Genomic DNA, 13,600 nt, shown 5'->3' with positions numbered 1-13,600 from the left:
AGGGACTTCGCTGGCAAGCCAGTGGTTAAGACTGCTTCCAATGCAGGGGTTACTGGTTCGATCCCTGGTCGGAAACAAGGATGTCCCATGGCACAGGGCATGTCCAAACAAACAAACAAAAGGGCAAACATTGCACAGCCAGCCCTTGGGAAACATCAGGGTTTAGAGAGAGTTCCTGAACCTGAGTTTCCAAGCCAGCAGAGAAGCAGCAGCTCTAGGCAACATGGTTGGTCCCCAACAGGGGGTAAAGGTTTGAATTGAACAAGGAACAGGCATTGAGTTGCCAAGGTTTGACTAACATTCATTGAGGTCTTGTCTGTGCTAGGCTGCCATTTGTCTTCCTAACAACCCTTACAGGTAGGTGGTGTTATTTACACATTTTCAGTTTGGCAAACAAATTTGCGAGGAGAACTTGTCCAAAGCTGGGGTTCGGGTCTCGGCCCATGCAGCTCCAAAGGCCGTATTCTTTTCAGTGCCATTCCTTTAAGGGAGGAAGGAGAGAGAATCCCATTCCTCAGCTCTGGTGGCTGAGCAGAATCTCTTGCCCATTTGAGGAATGTCCTCAGGGCTCTTAGAATTAGGGATATGGGGGAGAATTCGGTGGTTCTAGAAAGTGAAAACCGCCTTCAGCCCTCCAGCTCTCACTAGACCCCACAGGGCAAGGCAGACTGGTCCCTTTGGAGTAGTTGAGTCCTGCCCTTATCACTCAAGCAGATACAACTTCAAAGTTCTCATGAAGGAAACTTAGTTTAGAAAGTTAGGAGTAAAATTCAAGATTCTTTAGAAAAGCTATTTCTTCTCTCTTTGGGGGTAAAGAGCTGAAAGAAATAACTTACCAGAACCTGTAACCAGAAACTTTGGGCTTAAAAAACAAACCAAAATAAAACTGCAAGACAAGTGATTTAGAAGGCTGCCAGGTCTGTGCCCAACTAGCTGTGTAATGATTATTTTACTTGGCCTCTATGTGCCTCCATTTTCCTTGTCACAAATACGGTAATACAGAGTGGGGGGAAAAAATGGTAAATTGTTATTTAATGGGTCCAGAGTTTCTGATTGGTGCAATGAAAAAAAAAAATTGGAAATAGATAGTGGTAATGGTTGTACAATGTTGCGAATATAATGCCCCTGAATTGTACACTTAAAAATGGCTAAAATGAAAATTTTTGTTATACACACACACACACACACACACACACCTGGAGAAGGAAATGGCAACCCACTCCAGTATTCTTTCTTAGAGAATTCCATGGACAGAGGAACCTGGCAGGCTACAGTCCATGAAGTGGCAAGAGTCAGACGACTTAGCAACTAAACAACAAGTTTATGACTTGCCAGGCAACAAACTGATGCACCCAAATGAGCGACATCCCCAAACACACTCAACAACAACTACAATATAAATTTTCTTATCTGTGACCTCTAGTTTGACAGAATGGCTCCAGATTAAACTTGTAAAAAGTTTAATTTTTCATGTTCTCTCTGCTGCCTTTGATTAGTCCTTTACTCTCTTCCCAGTTACTTGCCTATTTTTGGTGGGGCTTTGAAACATGTCTTTCTTTACACAATGACTTGGAGAAATTTCCAATATAGTTCTTTCTTTTCGGAAAGAATAACATCTCAGTGGTACATCAGGTAATTTTATCATCATATGGCTCTATTATTTTCCTGAGTCTTTCCAACTGACTGCTGCTGCACCCTATGGCAACAGCGCCACAATCCAAACCTCTGGAGACTGACCGAGAATTTGGAATCAAGCATGCTAAGGAGAAAACAGAAACCTACAGAAAATACAATGGGCATTCTGTCTCTGATCTCTTAACCATAGAGAAGTAGAGAAGATTCTGTGGTAATATATAAGGCAAAATTGATATTAAGACTAGGGAGGTGGGAGGGGGATTCAGGATGGGGGATGTATGTATACCTGTGGCTGATCCATGTTGGTGTATGGCAAAAACCATCATAATATTATAAAGTAATTATCCTCCAATTAAAATAAATACTTTAATTAAAAAAATTTTTATTACATGGGGCAGGAGGGCAAATTGGTACAAGCTCTCAGGAGGGCAGTTTTACATGTAGAAACATACATTATACACCCTCTGACCTAGAACTGCCCCTTTTAAGAATTCAGCATAAGTAAATTACGAATATTTGCAAAAAATTAATTACAGGGATCTTCATCACCATGTATGTGTGTGTTTAAGTTGTTCAGTCGTGTCCAACTCTGTGACCCCATGGAGCCCACCAGGCTCCTCTGTCCATGGAATTCTCCAGGCAAGAATACTGGAGTGGGTTGCCATTCCCTTCTCCAGGGGAATTCTCCAGGATCTTCCCAACCCGGGGTTCGAAACCGCGTCTCCTGCATTCCAGGCCGATTCTTTACTGTCTGAGCCACCAGGGAAGCCCCCAAAATAGAATATAATAGGGAAGAATTGAAAATATGTCCAGAAGGGACCTATTAAATTACCGGATATCTTTATGATGAAGCACAACTATTAAAAATTATTGTAACAAGATATTTAAGGACTCAAAAAGTTAATAAATAAAATGTAAAACAGTACTAATACTGTCCCATTTTTTTGAAGACATAAGCATAGACAAAATAATGGAAAAAATATCGTCTCTAGGTAGTAGTAGTATTGAGGATTTTAGTCTTTTTCTTTGTGCTTTTCAGTATTTTCCAACTTTTCTCTGAAGATTGTGCATTATGCTAAGATAAATTACAGTTTTGTATGATCTCAGTCTGACATTTATACCTGCGGCAAGTTTTGGAAAAAGAAACAGCTTTAAAAAGCAGTGTTCTTAATCAGAGTGACTGAAATGGTCTCATTAAAGAGAAAAGTAGTAACACTAACCTCTCTTAGAAAGAGGCTTGGACAAAGAGCCCAGTGAAATGGAAATCATTTCTTCCCCAAATTCAGTGAATCAAGGAAAGGTCAGCTTGGGAATTCCCTGGTGGCAGTGGTTAGGACTCAGCACTTTCACTGCTGGGGCCTGGGTTTGATCCCTACTCTACATGCTGCTGCAGTGCAGCCAAAATAAATAAATAAATAGGTAGATACTAAAAGTTTCTCATCACAAGGGGAAAAAAAAGAAACTTAACAAAAAGAATGGTCAGTTTTCCTCAGCCTCTAGGAGCCTGGTGTGCCATCACAACTTAGGCCAGCTTCCTAGAGGGGTTAAGTATTAATATATAGATACTGAAACAAAACTTTTATAAAACTATGTGTCATCATTATTATTAATTTTTTTAAATGCTGGTCCCAACCTACTAAGTTAATTTCACAATCCACTGATGAGTCAAAACCTTTGTTAAAGTTTGAAAAAATGCCCTTGATAACACTTCAACCTTTTTCAAATTACTATGATATTTTAACTTGGAATATTTAAGAAATTGCTGTTTCCAGCTGTTGGGTCAGAACATTGGCTCCATCTTTTATTGACTATTTAATCACAAATAAGCTTCCTCCCACCTCAGAGCCTTGTTTGCTCATCTGTGAAATGAAGATAATGTGACGATATCACAAAGCCCTCTAATGAGCTTGTGTGCCCAGATGGACTCTTGGGCAGGCTTCACTGTCAAGGGATGTCCAAGAGACTCTGGCTGGATCTGAAGAATCAAAACGATAGGACTGGGACTTCCCTGGCAGCCCGGTGGTTAAAACTTCTGAGCCTCCAAACCAGGGGCCGTGGGTTCGATTCCTGGTTGGGAAATTAAGATCCCACATGCCCTGTGGAGTAGCCATAAAAAAAAGATTATAGGACCAAGCTGACCTGTGACCACTGTGGATAAAAGCAGGTCCCAGGCTGCCATTCAGCCTGAGGCCTTTGCACGTGATTTTGCACGTGAGCTATGTCAAGGTAAAAGTCTCTGACTACAGAGTCAAGAGCAACTGAGGGTTTGGGGCTGTGCAAGCCAGAGGAGTAGCAACAAAAGGAAAGAAGAGAGCTCAGGCCTCAGTCTATAAGTACTTAGGTCAGAGCTTTTGGCGTTGCCCAGTTCTGTGCCTACTTAGTTACATGCACCTCTGGTCTGAGCAATTTTTCTTTTTTATTTTTAATCAAAAGATAATTGCTTCACATTATTGTGTTGGTTTGGTCTGGCCAATTTCTGTATCAGTTATCTATTGCCTCAATAATGGTGTATAACAAACCCAACCCAAAATTCAGAGTTAAAACAGTAAGCATTTATTTAGCTCATGAATTTGCAGGTCACTGGAACAACAGACTGGTTCCAAATAGGAAAAGGAGTATGTCAAGGCTGTATATTGTCGCCCTGCTTATTTAACTTATATGCAGAGTACATCATGAGAAACGCTGGGCTGCAAGAAACACAAGCTGAAATCAAGATTGCCGGGAGAAATATCAATAACCTCAGATATGCAGATGACACCACCCTTATGGCAGAAAGTGAAGAAGAACTAAAGAGCCTCTTGATGAAAGTGAAAGAGGAGAGTGAAACAGTTGGCTTAAAGCTCAACATTCAGAAAACTAAGATCATGGCATCTGGTCCCATCACTTCATGGGAAATAGATGGGGAAACAGTGGAAACAGTGTCAGACTTTATTTTTTTGAGCTCCAAAATCACTGCTGATGGAGATTGCAGCCATGAAATTAAAAGACGCTTACTCTTTGGAAGGAAGGTTATGACCAACCTAGATAGCATATTTAAAAGCAGAGACATTACTTTGCCAACAAAGGTCTGTCTAGTCAAGGCTATGGTTTTTCCAGTGGTCATGTATGGATGTGAGAGTTGGATGGTGAAGAAAGCTGAGCACCGAAGAATTGATGCTTTTGAACTGTGGTGTTGGAGAAGACTCTTGAGAGTTCCTTGGACTGCAAGAAGATCCAACCAGTCCATCCTAAAGGAGATCAGTCTTGGGTGTTCATTGGAAGGACTGATGTTGAAGCTAAAACTCCAATACTTTGGCCACCTCATGTGAAGAGCTGACTCATTGGAAAAGACCCTAATGCTGGGAAGGATTGGGGGCAGGAGGAGAAGGGGATGACAGAGGATGAGATGGTTGGATGGCATCACCAACTCGATGGACATGGGTTTGGGTAAACTCCGGGAGTTGGTGATGGACAGGGAGGCCTGGAGTGCTGCAATTCATGGGGTTGCAAAGAGTCGGACACGACTGAGCGACTGAACTGAACTGGCACTTCAGATCTTTGCTGGGCTCACTTAGATTTCGTGATTGAATGTGTATTGGATTAATGACTCAGCTGACCTTGACTATGCTGTCTCAGGTCTGGGAGTAGGCTGGCTGGCTGTCAGCTGATTTAGGATGCCTTGGCTGGAAAACTGGCAACTTGGCTGAGATGCATTTGTCTCATCCTCCAGCAGCAGCAGTTAACTTGCATGGTATTTTAATATTAGTCTCAAGTTGCCTGTGGCTAGTGTGACTGCCCAAGAGTGTGGCTAAGGCATGATGGAAAATTAGCTGTGTCACCACCATGGGCCCCAGGATGAGGCCTTGCATACAATAGATGCTTAATAACTGCTTCAAATTTAGCCTCTTTGTAGTGACCAGCTGGGCTGGATCAAGGTGAGGCAAAGGAGGGAGTTCCCTAGTGGTCTAGTGGCTACGACTCTGAGCTCCCAATTCAGGGAGCACAGGTTTGATCCCTGGTCGGGGAACTAAGATCTTGCATGCCTCACAACTCAGCCTTATATGTGGGCTTCCCATGTGTCTCAGTGGTAAAGAAAACACCTGCCAAGCAAAAGACACAGATTCGATCCCTAGGTTGGGGAAATCCCCTTGAGAGAGAAATGGGAACCCACTCCAGTATTCTTGCCTGGAAAATCCCATGGACAGAAGAGCCTGGTGGGCTATGGTCCACAGGGTCACAAAGAGTTGGACACAACTTAGCAACTAAACAACAGGGAACTAAATCCTGCATGCTGCAACTAAGATCTGGTGCAGCCATATAAATATTTTTTTTAAAAAAGGGGAGAAGACACCCAGGGCACTTGCTAGACCCCAAAAATGAGCACCTGCTTAAATTTTGCACCCCTCATTTGTCTCTCCTTGGCTCCTGCCCTGGTGATAGGCTTGGTGCTCTCAAAGCTCATGAAAAATTAGTGCAGAGAAGTCATGGTCCCTATCTGAAGAAGACAGAGGCTACAGTAAGCTGGCTGTTTTCATCTCTGGACTCACTAGCAGCTGAAGGTTTGGGAGCTGAGCAAGCCAGAGGAGTATCTAATGACAGAATGACATCTAATGACAGATGACAGGCCTCATTCTGGGTCTCCCAGGGTCTGGTCATTCTGAACTGTTATCACACCATTTGCCATAGCCACTTCCCACTGGTATTATGGTGTAGTAAAGAATTTAACTTTGGGGACTTCCGTGGTGGTTCAGTGGCTAACACTCTGTGTTCCCAATGCCAGGGCCCTGGGTTCAATCCCTGGTCAGGAAACTAAATCCCACGAACCACAACTAAGAGTTCTCATGCTGCAACTAAAAAAACAAAACAAAACCCAAATGTCACAATGAATAAAGATCCACCACTCCTAAAATGAACAAATATTAAAAAAAAAAAGAATATAACTTTGCCCCAAAAGGTCATCACCCTTTCTTCTGGGAGGTAATCCCTAAACCTTTGGACTGTCATGTCTGATAGGAATGTCTTTGTTTGTCTGGTATCCTGGGCACAGTCAGATAACAGCAGTGTGAGTTAGGGTGGGGCTCTGAGCCACACCCACACCATGATGAAGGGTGGGAGTTTTGGAGCAATAGCTGGAGTCTCAAAGGGGCTGAAAACTGCCCTGAGGTTAACCATTTACTTTTTAATTTATTTTTAATTGAAGGACAATTGCTTTACAATGTTGTGTTGATTTCTGCCATACCTTAACATGGATCAGCCATGGGTATACTTATGTCTCCTCCCTGTTGAACCTCCCTCCCACCTCCCACCCCTTCCCACCCCTCTAGGTTGTCAGAGAGGACCCAGGGTTTGAGCCCCTTGAGTCATATAGCAAATTCCAACTAGCCATCTATTTTGACAGTTAACCATTTCTATGTAATGGAGCCCCAGTAAAGACTCTGCCCTGGTCATCTTCTCTGGGTGGCAGCATTCTGTGCATATCATCATCCATGGAAGCTAGCAGAAGAATGCTGTCCTGACCCCATAGGGAGAGGACAATGAAAAATTTTAGATTTGGGCTTCTTCCCTTGGGTTACTTTATGTTTATTTTTCTTTATGGCTGTGCTGGATTTTCCCTGCTGCTTGAGGGCTTTCTCTAGTTGTGTCGAGAGGGGGCTACTCTCTAGTTGTGGTGTGCAGGCTTCTCATGGCTGTGGTTTCTCTTGTTTCAGAGCACCGGTTCTAGGGCATGCTGGCTTCAGTAGCTGCAGCTCATGGGCTCTAGAGCATGGGCTTCAGCAGTTGTGGTACATGGGCTTAGTTGTGTGAGGCACATGGTATCTTTCCCAGAGCCCAGATCAAATCCATGTCCCCTGCATTGGCAGGCAGACTCATCCACTGAACCAACAAGGAAGTCCCCTCCTGCCTGTTTTTAGTTAGGTCTTTTTGGTTGAGCTGTAGTTCTTTTTTATATTCTGGATATTAGCCATTTGTCAGATATTTGATTTACAAAATTTTCTCTGTAGGTTGTCTATTCACTCTTGACAACATCCTTGTTTATTTTTGCTTTCTGGGTTTTTTTTTTTTTTTTTTGGCCATGCCATGCGGCTTTAGGGAATCTTAGTTCCCCAACCAGGACTGAACCTGGGCCCCTGGGAGTGGAAGCACAGGGTCCTAATCACTGGACTGCCAGGGAATTCCCCATAGTGTCCTTTGATGTACAGAAGTTTTTACTTTTGATGGAGTCCAATTTATCTACTTTTTTCTTCTGTTGCCTGTGCTTTCAGTGTCATAACCAAGAAACCACTGGCAAATTCAGTGTCGTAAAGATTTTCCCTTGTGGTTTCATCTACAAGTTTTACAGTTTCAGTTGTTTCAGTTCTGGTTCTTTTTTTTTTTTCCCAATTCTAGTTATTTAAGTTTTTAAAATATTTTTATTTATTTTGGCTGTGCTGGGTCTTCCTTGCTGCTCAAGCTTTTCTTTAGTTGTGGCAAGCAGGGGCTACTCTCTAGTTTCAGTGCGCAGACTTCTCACTGTGGCTTCTCTTGTTGGGGAGCACAGGCTCTAGAGCCTGCTGGCTTCAGTAATTGCGGCTCCCCGGTTCCATAGCACAGGCTCAATAGTTGTGGGCCACAGGCTCAGTTGCTCCATAGCATGTGGGATCTTCCCAGATCAGGGATCGAACCCATGTCTCCTGTATTGGCAGGTGGATTCTTTACCACTGAGCCACTATGGAAACCCCAGTCACTTATTTACACACATATGCACCTTGGATTTGCTTGCTGCTGGCTCCAAGTTCCATACACTTATGGCTTAGAGCAGTTCTCAACTTGAGCAGGCATCAGAATCACCCGGAGAGCTCGTGAAACCAGATGCTGCCCATTCCTTCTGAGTTTCTGATTTAAGAGGTCTGGAGTGGGCCTGAGAATTTGCTTTTATTTATTTATTTTTTTTGGTCATGCCTCGAGGCTTATGGGATCCTGGGCAGTGAAAGATCGGAGTTCTAAGAGACTTCTCAGGTGATCCAGTGGTTGGCAGTCTGCCTGCCCGTTTGATCCCCAGTCCGGGAAGATGCTGAAGTTCCAATAATTTGGCCACCTGATGCAAAGAGCCGACTCATTAGAAAAGACCCTGATGCTGGGAAAGACTGAAGGCAGGAGGAGAAGGGGACGACAGAGTGACAGTCGGACACGACTGAGTGACTAAACTGGGAAGATTCCACATGCCTCAGGGCAACTAAGCCGGTGCACTGCAACTGCTGAGCCTGCATGCCCTAGAGCCCTAGTTCTGCAACAAGAGAAGCCAATGCAATGAGAGTAGCCCCTGCTTGCCACAACTTGCCACCACTCACAGTGATGAAGACCCAGCACAGCCAATAAATAAACAACAACAAAAATAAATCAAAATAGAAAAAACAAAACTCAAGAGTCCTAACCACTGGTTGTTCGGTCACTCAGTCATGTCTGACTCTTTGTGACCCCATGGACTGCAGCTCACCTGGCTTCCCTGTCCTTCACAATCTCCTAGAGCTTGCTCAGACTCATGTCCATTGAGTCAGTGATGCCATCCAACCATCTTATCCTCTGTTGTCCTCTCCTTCTGCCTTCCATCTTTTCCAGCATCAGGGTCTTTTCCAGTGAGTTGGCTCATCCCATCAGGTGGCCAAAGTACTGGAGCTTCAGCTTCAGCATCAGTCCTTCTAATAAACATTCAGGATTTGTTTCCTTTAGGATTGACTGGTTTGATCTTGCAGAGTGAAGATTAGGACTTTGGAATCAGTGGGGCCTGGATTAAAATCCTGGCCCCATGGCTTTCTGGCTGTACATAACTTGGACAAGCTGCTTCAAACCCTTTAATCTGGGTAAGCACTGCTGTCTGCAGGGAAGAGATTCTCTTGGGCTAATCTGAGGTTGATTTACTTATGATATAAGTAAATCAGTAAGGGGAAGGTTATCTTTTTGTTATTGTTGTTTGTTTTTCTGCCTGCACCATGCAGCATGGAGAACTTCCCTTAGCAGGGGTTGAACCCACGGCCTTACCCCCTCCACAGTGGAAGCAGACTTTTTAAAAAATATATATTTACTTATTTGGCTGTGCTGGGTCTTAGATGTGGCACTTGGGACCTTTAGCTGCAGCCTGTGGGATCTAATACCCTGGCAAGGGATCGAACCCAGGCCCCCTGCATTGGGAGCATGGAGTCTTAGCCGCTGGACTACCAGGGAAGTCCTGGAAGCAGAGTCTTAACCACTGGACCACCAGGTAAGTTGGAGAAAGGTTATCTTATTAGAAGAAGTTAAATATGAACAAAACAACATTTTTGAGGACTTAGCCTGTGCCAGGTACGTTCTAAAGACCTTACCTGGAATGACTCACTTAACTATAGTAATCTTATGAGGTAGGTGCTATTAGCCACATTTTACAAAGTGGGAAACAGAGGCATACGGAGATGAAATAAACACCCAGGCCACAGAGCCAGCGAGTAACTGAGTTAAAATTTAGACCCAAGACATCCAACTCCAGAGCCTAAAACCTTAATCACTCTGACATGCTTCCTGCAACCCAGAGCTGAGGCCCAGGAACCTTGCTGGGATGGAGAAGAGGTTTGCCACGTCCCAGAACTTTATAGTCTCCTATGACTGAGTTCTGCATCCTGGCTCATGGGACCCCTCTCATTGATACACGACTTTGTCACGCTCTCAGTTCAACTTCTCCTTCCTGTCACAAACAGCTGAAAAAGCCCTCTCCTGCAGGTGTCTCCAAGTGGGCAGTGAGAAGCGCCAGTCCTTAAGATGGTGTAGGTGATGGCCTGAGTGAGTTATTTCAACTCCACAGTCTCAGTTTCCCCCTCCAGGCCTTAAATAATATTGAATTACATAGGGGAAAGCAGTTCCCTTTTCAGTTTCAATAACTTCAAGGGGAAAGTCTTCGCTGGGGGCTAGACTTTTACACAGGTATAATTATTACTGACATCTTCCTTTTAAGAACAGTAAGCCCTCTTGGTTTCCTTTCTAGACTATGTCCCCAATCCAGCTCTTCCTATAATGTCCACTGCCACAACCTGAGTGCGAGTGCTGCTTACTGACCTCCTGACCTCCATGCTTGCTTGGCTGAATTCAGTTCTCTATCCAATAGCCAGTGTACTCTCTGCTGCTCAAATTTGGTTATGTTACAGCTGTTTAAAAACCTTTGTAACGGAGGTAAAATCCGAACTCCTTTTGGCCTACAGGCCTGTGTCCCACCTGCCTCTGTGACTCCCTTTGGCTCCCTCTGCTTTCCCCTCCTGCTGGCTTTCTGTCTGTCGTTGTTGTTCAGCCACCCAGTCGTATATGACTCTTTGCGACCCCGTGGACTGCAGCACACCAGGCCTCCCTGTCCCTCACCATCTCCCAAAGTTTGCCCAAGTTCAGGTCCATTGTATCAGTGATGCCATCCAGCCATCTCATCCTCTGATGCCCTCTTCTCCGGCCCTCAATCTTTCCCAGCATCAGAGACTTTTCCAGTGAGTAGGCTGTTCAAATCAGATGACCAAAATACTAGTGCTTCAGCTTCAGCATCAGTCCTTCCAACTAGTATTCAGGGTTGATTTCCCTTAAGGCTGACTGATTTGATCTCCTTGCTGTCCAAGGGACTTTCAGAAGTCTTCTCTAGCACCACAGTTCAAAGGCATCAATTCTTTGGTGTTCTGCCTTCTTTACAGTTCACCCCTTCATGGACTACTGCCTTGTCATGACAAAGGGGCCTGCATAACTCAATGAAGCTATGAGCCCTGCAGTGTAGCGCCACCCAAGATGGACAGGTCATAGCAGAGAGTTCTGACAAAACATGATCCACTGGAGGAGGGAATGGCAAACCATCCTGTATACTTGCCGTGAGAACCTCATCAACTGTATAAAGGTCTTCTGTCTACCCTTCACACAAAGCCTCTCTTTGCACCCATGGTGCCTTCCACTGGAAATGGTTGGTCTTCCTATCCTTGTGACTGGCTCCTTTTTTCATTATTTAGGTCTAGATTCAGATGTTACCTCCTGGGGGAGGAGTTTCCCAAACACTGTAGCTTCAGCAGCTCCACCCAACTCATTCTCTGCCCTGTCACCTGAGCTCCCTGGTACTAGTCTGCACTCAACTATGGCATTTATTGTTTGTCTTGCCTACCACAGTTGGGCTGTAAGTTCCTGAAAGGCAGGCATCAACTCAGTCTTGGTCATTTTGGTATCTCTTGGGCCTGGCACAGTACCTGACCAACAGCAGGCATTAAACACATATTTGTTAATTGAGTGAGAGTGACATTCAGGGCACCTCTTTGGGAAAAGGGTGGGCACCTCTCTGCCCTCAATCTCCTATTTTCAAGGTAGAGATTCCTCTGCCTAGAGGTGCTTACCAGATTTTGTATGCTCAGTCATTCAGTCTTGTCCGACTCTTCTGCGACCCCAAGGACAGTAACCCACCATATTCCTCTGTCCATGGGATTTCCCAGGCAACAATGCTGGAGTGGGTTGCCATTTCCTTCTCCAGGGGATCTTCCCGACACAGGAATAGAACCCAAGTTCTCTGGTATCTCCTACTTTACCACTGCACCACCTGGGAAACTCTACCAGATTTTAGGGGGTACACAAATTCCACCTTTTTAATTTTTTTTGGCCATGTGGCTCAGCATGCAGGATCTTAGTCCCCTGACTAGGGATGGAACCAAAGTCTTAACTACTCGACTGCCAAGGAAATCCCAAAATTACACCTTAAATAATATTCAGAGAAAGTAGATGTTTGCTGTGAATTTTCTGATTACATAAAAGAATAATTCTGTGTTACTCCTTATGACTTCTCGAAGACTTGCTAATCTGATTTTTACAAAGTCCACAGCCTTACACTTCTTTGTATACATCAGTATCTAGATTATAACATTATACTATTTCACTATAGGTAATTTGTATTAAAGTGGAAAGTGACTTATGGTAATGATATGGTGTTCCTCTTTCAAATAAACGTACTCAGTTCAGTTCAGTTGCTCAGCTGTGTCTGACTCTTTGTGATGCCATAGACTGCAGCATGCCAGGCTTCCCTGTCCATCACCAACTCCCGGAGCTTACTCAAATTCATGTCCATCGAGTCGGTGATGCCATCCAACCATCTCATCCTTTGTCATCCCCTTCTCCTCCTGGCTTCAATCTTTCCCAGCATTGGGGTCTTTTCCAAAGAGTCAGTTCTGCCCATTAGGTGGCCAAAGTATGGGAGTTTCAGCTTCAGCATCAGTCCTTCCAATGAATATTCAGGACTGATTTCCTTTAGGATTGACTGGCTGGAACTCTTTGCAGTCCAAGGGACTCTCAAGAGTCTTCTCCAACACCACAGTTCAAAAGCATCAGTTCTTGGCTTGGCTTGGCGCTTGGCTTTCTTCATAGTCCAACTCTCACACCCATACATGATTACTGGAAAAACCATAGCTTTAGACAGACCTTTGTTGACAAAGTAATGTCTCTGCTTTTTAATATGCTGTCCAGGTTGGTTATAGCTTTTCTTCCAAGGAGCAAGCGTCTTTTAATTTCATGGCTGCAGTTACCACCTGTAGTGATTTTGCAGCCCCCAAAAATAAAGTCTCTCACTGTTTCCATTGTTTCTCCATCTATTTGCCATGAAGTGATGGGACCAGATGCCATGATCTTAGTTTTCTGAATGTTGAGCTTTAAGCCAACTTTTTCACTCTCCTCTTTCACTTTCATCAAGAGGCTCTTTAGTTCCTCTTCACTTTCTGCCATAAGGGTGGTGTCATCTGCATATCTGAGGTTATTGATATTTCTCCCAGCAATCTTGATTCCAGCTTGTGCTTCATCCAGTCCGGCATTTCGCATGATGTACTCTGCATTTAAGTTAAATAAGCAGGGTGACAATATACAGCCTTTACATACTCCTTTCCAAATTTGGAACCAGTCTGTTGTTCCATGTCCAGTTCTGTTGCTTCCTGACCTGCATACAGACTTCTCAGGAGGCAGGTAAGGTGGTCTAGTATTCCTATCT

At 44.2% G+C, this 13,600-nt stretch overlaps 1 long non-coding RNA gene across 1 annotated transcript; it reads right to left on the bottom strand.

Moving 5' to 3' along the window:
* Positions 1-6,675: 6,675 nt before the first annotated feature.
* On the bottom strand, positions 6,676-12,838 carry LOC145530403 (uncharacterized). Its single transcript, XR_014071738.1, has 2 exons — positions 9,689-12,838; positions 6,676-8,042 (listed from the first exon to the last, which is right to left on the bottom strand). It is a non-coding gene; the product is annotated as an uncharacterized LOC145530403 (long non-coding RNA).
* Between the last annotated feature and the right edge of the window lie 762 nt (positions 12,839-13,600).

Source organism: Giraffa tippelskirchi, chromosome 12 (genome assembly GCF_054371585.1).
Source record: "Giraffa tippelskirchi isolate mGirTip1 chromosome 12, T2T-mGirTip1v1.2.pri, whole genome shotgun sequence".
NCBI classification, from domain to species: domain Eukaryota; kingdom Metazoa; phylum Chordata; class Mammalia; order Artiodactyla; family Giraffidae; genus Giraffa; species Giraffa tippelskirchi.
The sequence above is the reverse complement of the archived record's forward strand: the minus strand, read 5'-3'. Positions and strand labels throughout refer to the sequence as shown.